Here is a 7,276-nt window from a genome sequence, read left to right on the forward strand (position 1 = left end):
TTCCGGCCTAACATTTAGTATCAAACATGACCAGCAACACAAATCCTTTTGAGCTATACAGAATTATAGTTGTTAAAGTAAAATCGAAGAAACATTAGTCCATTGAAAGTCCATGATAAAAGTAATTTCTCTCAATAAAACAGGTCCATCTAATTACAGCCTCAAATCAGAATTCTTTATATCAAAACCTAGGATAACAAATTAAATCCTAAAGAAAACTGCATCATCTCCTTAAATCATTCTTCCACAAGCGGTTGTTTTGGGTTTCAAGCCTAAAATATAGTTCTTCCACCAAACATCAAAATAGCACACATCTTTTAACCCAATAAGAATATAGCCTTAATGTACAATAGTTCTCAATACACTACGAGACACCCTCAAATTTCCCTTCATCCTAAGCTCCAGTACTCTAAACATATCACATCTTAAGTATGTCTCAAAGCCCTAATAATATATAGATCCTTCCACTTAAACCCGTAGAGAGCACCGTAGCATCATAGCACAATCTAGAAATACGCCTATGACTGTCCCTAATTTAGTCTCACCAATAAATTTATATATATATATTAAAGCTCGAACCTTATATCCTAAACTTTAAAACACCACAACAGAACAAACAAAGAAACAAGAACAAAAGCTCAAAGGATGTAGCCTAAAAGCACACTCTCTTTTCAAGGTCACATTATTTCTTATTCTTTCATTACGTATCATCCCCCAAATTAAATTCATAGCCCAACATAATTTATAGAGTCTTCTTTCCAAAATTCTAAAAGTATAGCCTATAACTTTCAATTTCTGGCTACTTTTTCCTCTTGCTCATGCTTTATACTTGATTTTCTTTACGTCCAATACTACAATAATAGACCATCATAATATTTCATCTTAGTTTTGAATATATTAAGTCTCGTAACTTCTTTACAACGCTTTAATAATTTTCTAATAAAAATTAACTATAGCATAAGCAAAGTCTCACCACACATTCAAATAAACAATTACTTTACGTAAGTAACCACTACCACTAGTCTCACATTATGAGCAACATCCAAAATAGAATATTGCGCCAAGTTTTTGAGTTGGTCGCAAAAATGGAAACCTAGAAAAGCTTACTACTAATAACTTCTATGGTTCTCATTTGATAAGTAACATAAAATAATATTAAATTCCCAAAAGGTAGCTACTATAAAGTAAGCCAACAAGGAAAGAATATAAGCTTTAATACCTTCTCACTACTGGTTAATATGAAATATCTCCAAATCTCATTACCCATTTGTTAATACCTAAAGATATGATTGACCCATTCTCCACCTAACAAATCAACAGACACTCAACTACATACTTCGATTCATCACTAGCTCATTTTTTTTTAACTTAAGTTGTGTCTATCGCATTAGGAAACCTATCCATCTTAAAAATTCCATTAAGCCTAACAAGAATTTGGCAGAATTTCCCCTGTAATCAAGACTATGTCATTTTATACCTGTCTCAAAATATCAAAAATCACACCCTGCGGTCACCATATATATACACCTACTATTGAATTCCAAGCGACTTCATACCATCCATCACACTATACAATACAACCAATATGTGCTCCATATCACCATTGTTCACATGGTTAGCAACTGCAGCATGAGTTAAAGTCATTTTCATGAGGTACGAGTAACGAATACGTTAGAATGATCCTAAAGAGAAATTCAAGCTCTACAACATAACCTTGAATCAAGAGAGTAAGAAACACCTATAATGTCCTGGTAGTCATACATCCATACAAGTATCTAGTCTGCATGAAGAAGACTCCACTAGACACAGCTCCACAGATATTCCTAGGACACTTCTAAACCTAGGCTCTGATACTAAGCTTGTCAAGCCCCAAACCCGACCCTAGACATAACATGCATCCGATGCTATGAACAACACCGGAAGCACCTTATAAATCATTAAACATCAAGTCCCTTTTTAATAATCTTTAATTATCTAATTAAATAAGTTATAAATAACTAAATAAAATTGTGCTCACAATTATGAAGTAAAACCAACTGAAGTCTAATATAAATAAATAGTTATAAACGTGGAAAATGCCTCAATAAGTCATATGAGACTTTCAACATCAACCCACAATCTGACAACTATCTAGGAAGCTTCTAAGATAAACAAATGAGTATCTAACTTTAGGACGCAACGCGGAAATTAAAACAATAAAGCTACGTAAATAGGGGTGTCCTAAAAACAAGGGTGTGGGCTCACCAATAAGTCTGGAAAGTAGCAAGTTCTCCTACTCTATACGCGTACTACGAACCTGCTCTTTTTCGTTACCTAACATACCATTAGAATGGTATGCATGAGTACTGGGTACTCAATGAGTGTCTCCGGGATAATAATTAATAGCAAAATATATGAGTAATAAGTATAATTGAAACAGTATTGAGTAACAGCTTAGAACACATGATAACATCTCGTGAATATCTAGTATAAACTACTCATAAAGAAGTAATCACTTTGAATGAATAAGTCATTGTCGTTACCTTGTGTTCTTTCAAAACAGTTCAAAATCCAGAAATAAAATAGTTCATCAAACTCAAAGAAATAATTAAGAGAGAAGTAAATCACTTTCAATCCATTAAGCAATTTATCAAGATTAAGTCTTCAATTTATGAACTTAAGATAATCATCAAATCACCCACGATTAATCACAATCATGCCAATACAGGCCACATCAATAACATGAAGGGACGACCACTTTAGGTTCCTTAAAACACCATAGAAGCACCACATCGGGGTTAGTTACCCTCGATAGCTATCCTTCCTCCCGAATAGCTAGGAAAAACCACATCGGATGTAATAACTCGTATCTCAGAACTCATGTTAGACTCGTAACGTTAGAGTTTTAGCAAAAAATTTGAAAGTTTGTACGTATTACTAAAGTGGTTGACCAGCCTACTTCGGGCACCCGTAAATCCTTGATTAATTGATAATTTGAGAAAACGTAAAACATGAAAGTTGTAGCCCTCTGGAATAGATTTCCAACGGTATCTTGTTAAGCTCAAACAGAGCTCTGTGCTAAGGGTTATTCCTATTTTACTAACGCTAGTTAGAGCAGAATTTCAGATTTTGGGTTACGTTTTTTAGCCTTTTCCTACTCAAATTGGGACTCCCTATTTTATTATTTTATGAAGCAAAAACGTCCATAACACTATTATATACCCTAAGAGACTATTCTTTTTCTCTCTACCTCCATCCCTAAAGAACCTAGACACTTCCATCTTTCAAGAAACTCATTTTTGCAATCAAGAAAAATCAAGAAACCTTCAAGAATTTGGTTTGGCGATCTAGTTTCCTAAGGTTTCCTCCAAGGTAAATATTTTAATCAAGAACCTTGGTATTCTACAAGATTTATCATTTATCAAGACTAGAATAAATCCATCCATCCCGTTACCCTATAAAATAAAGAGTTGTAAAAAGTTGGAGAAAACTCTTGTATTTTTTTGTTGAGTTTCATTCCGACCAGCCATATTAGTTTGGTGTGTCCCGATAATCTAACCGTTGGATAGAGCCCAAATTTTAGCGGAGTGTTCATAACACATAAGTATAAAATATGAATGTTGAAGATTGGATTTGGAGGTCTGTAGTAGTACCCTTTGAGCCACGAATAGTAGCTACAAAAATCAGTGAAAATCCTCTCAAGGTTTCCAAATTCAAAGCTTTTGGAATTCTTCTTCAAAGATTTAGAATTTTCTTCACGTTTTGGAGCGATTAAGGTATGTAGACGCTATCCACATGTCGAAACATCCTTGTTCTTCCCCATGTTTCAGTATTCCATGATTACACCCCAGGTTTTAGGATTCTAGGTATATTCATGATAAACCCTAGACACTTGAACCATGATTTAAATATTATATTGTCAGTTGCAATCCTGTTTAATTAGTCTTAATTTACTGTTTTGGTGATTGAGACTCAGTCTGTAATCTATGAAAACCCATGACTTGTATCTCACGGGATCTATAACACAAGATATGAGATATTGTGCTTATTTCCATGAAAAGCTTGTATATATATTTATATATGTATTTATTGTCATGTATTCATGTATCCATGTTCATGTTAAGAATCAGAAAACCATGTCTTCATTTGTCTTTCATGTTCGGGAGTTGTATTAATACCGAGAAGGCTCAGATAGAATGAAATTACGTATGCCAACGTAGGATAAGGATCGCTCCGCCCAGTTAGGACGATTCCTTCATGTTTTCCCCATTGAGGGATTTTGGATGCATTCATGTCATGTTCATGTCTCATACCCTGGCAAGGTACAAGATAGCTTAGCTGATCGGGCCAAGATCAGACTCCACGTTTCTCCCCGTGGTGGTTCATGTCGGTATTACAATTATTATCATGTTTTCACCTTAGTTATAGATTATTTCATGCTTACAGTACTCATGTTCATGTTCAGTTTTAGTATTCAGTTTCAGCATTCATGTTCAGTTTCATGTCTATATATTATGTGCCTGCTTATTTCTCTCATGTGTTTTCTTACCAGTACATTCAAAGTACTGACGTCCCCTTTTATTTCATTGGGGGGCCTGCATTTCACGATGCAAGTACTGATTTATAGGACGACGCCTTTGCTCATTAGGATCTACACGTACCAGCTTATTAGTGAGCCTCATCTCATCCGGGGTTTGACATTGTTTTTCCTTATTTAGTTTTGCATCTAAAGGTATGCTGGGGGCTTTGTCCCAGCAAGTATGTTTTCATGTTTAGACTCATATTAGAGGTTTCATAGACTAGACAAGTGTCATGTTAGACTTTTAGAGTCGGTTAGCTATTTTGGCTCATGTATATTATTTCCACACTCATGATTAAACAAGTATTTTTCTATTAAGTAATATGAATCGTTAAGTTTATAAAGGTTCATCATGCATTCATGTTATACTCCCTCATGTATGCCTCATGATTATTCCGCAAGCCATGTGGTTCGGTCGGTCACATGCAGTCAGGCACCGAGTGCCGTGTTATGCCCAGGCCATGGTTCGGGGTGTGACAAAGCTTAGTTCAGAGCACTAGGTTCATGTATCTTAGGGAGTCTATGAAACCATGCCTAGTGGGGTCACTTTTATATGTGTGTAGCGCCCACTCATATCAAAAGTTAACCACCAAGACATTTAGGATTGTCTCACTTCTTTCAACTCTTGATCGTGCAATAGAGCTATGTTATCAGAAATCACTCAGACTCGTGTGTTGTTGCTCATTCTACCGAATACGCTTCGTCTAAATAGATGAGGAAGATGTAAATCTAATCATTATCGATGTGCTACTTTCAGAAAGAGTCATCGGGAATTATTCTAACTCGTGCCATGAAGCTTAGAGCAGTATGTAACATTCTCTTTCCATCGAATTATGAACGTATCAAATCGATAAGTGATGAGAAGGAAATTCGAGACCCAAGACTTGCCAAATGGTGAATGGTGTGTTTATCAGGTGATAGTACAATTTTAAAGACACGTTTCGGTATGGTAGTGCATGTAGGTGATATACATTACAGAATAAGTTTATTTGGATTCTTTGACCATGGAGCTATAGTATAAGGATGATAGTTCAGATTTAAGACCCTACAAGGTAATATGTTATGAAGTTAACCACGAGCAGATGATATTGAATTTCTAGGGACAGTTTTAGATTATTTAAGCTTATTCAAATCTGACCTAGAGAGTATGACGTTAGTAAGTTACTACAAGAAACAAATATTACTATGAGATAAAAGATAGGACAGTTCCCTTTTAGGATTATGTGATTAAGTATTTTTCCCCGATGTGTATAATATGATATAATTTTGAAAGTGTATAGGAAGTTTGGGGTTAGTTGTTCCAATTTCTCGTTTGAGACAGATGAAATTTCCCTAAGTGTGATTCATGTCTATAGTTCAGATGAGCAGGAAAAGTTAGAAATAACCTTATGTTTCACTTTAGTACTCAGAGAAGAATTAGAGAATATGGTGCTAGCAAGTGGTTAAAAGAAGCATAGTGAGTAAGTTTGAGTAGATACAGTGAATTAGAAATTTTCAGCAAAGTTAGTAGAAGTACGATTTGAGTTACTTAGTCAAGTTAATACTAGTGAGTGGGTAACCATTTGAATACACCGAAGGCGTATTATAACCCAAAGGGTTTAAGTTAAATTTGAGGTATAGAAATGGGTGAAAGAAGAAAACCATCTAAGCAGTAAAAGAGCAAGCTACAGAAGAAGAGCCTTAAGAGTTATCAGAAAAAGTTTTCCCCAAGACTGATCAAGCTAGTATGTCAGTTATGTACATTAGAAACCCGTTCAATTAATTAATCCAGTTTTCCAGTATGTAAGACTTGCTTGAAGTAAGACGAAGAAATGAGTCGTTAGTATTTTAGAGGAAATAAGCAGAATCATTAGTTGACCACTTATCACTAGCTTAAGAGATCTACAGGCTTTAAAACGTTGGCTTTTGAGCTAAGGGGGAGATCGTGCGATAAGGTTCCAATGTAGATTATGTGTTTCATAAGTTGATAGGTGTTAATGAGATTATGTCAGATGATCAAAGTTTCATGTATCCAAGATAAGGTGCATATAATGCAATTTTTGTCGTGCCCATTGAGATCAAGTACTAGGTAAATATGTAATGAGATAAAGTTCTAGATCGAATATCGAGTTTAAGGGCGTAATGGTTCCAGTTCTAGAGTAATTCATGCACTACACGTTATTAATGCTTAGACGTACTCTATTCATGCCTAGCATACATAAATCATGCCATGATAGAGCTTACACTTCACGTTTAAGATACAAGAATTAAGACTCAATACGATAGTAAGCTATGCAAGGGAATGCCTTTTCATGTTTCACACATCAGGTTGCGCTCATGTCTAAAGTTAAAAATTGCATTCATGTCCTACGTATCTATCGTGCTTTTATACCCATGTCCACGTTCTAACTTCTAAGTACATTCTGGTTATGATGTTGACTTTGATAATAATAGAAGGGAGGGTAATATAAGGCTTAAAGACTAAGAATCCTATGGGATGCACACTTATTCCTTAAAAATGAGGAGAATGAGTTAGGTAAATGACTTATTTTGACTCCAATGGTATACTACCCACGTTTTCACATACTCGTGCCCATGATAGATTTATTCGAGCATCCACCTATAGAAATAGAATAATAATCATGTCGATAGGCAATAAAGAGAGTAAGTCAAGATGGATGTCAGACTCAGGATTCTATATGATTTGTACTTATGTTCCTTTGGCTAATGTTTTAAACT

The sequence above is a fragment of the Lycium barbarum genome, chromosome 5 (genome assembly GCF_019175385.1).
Source record: "Lycium barbarum isolate Lr01 chromosome 5, ASM1917538v2, whole genome shotgun sequence".
NCBI classification, from domain to species: Eukaryota; Viridiplantae; Streptophyta; class Magnoliopsida; order Solanales; family Solanaceae; genus Lycium; species Lycium barbarum.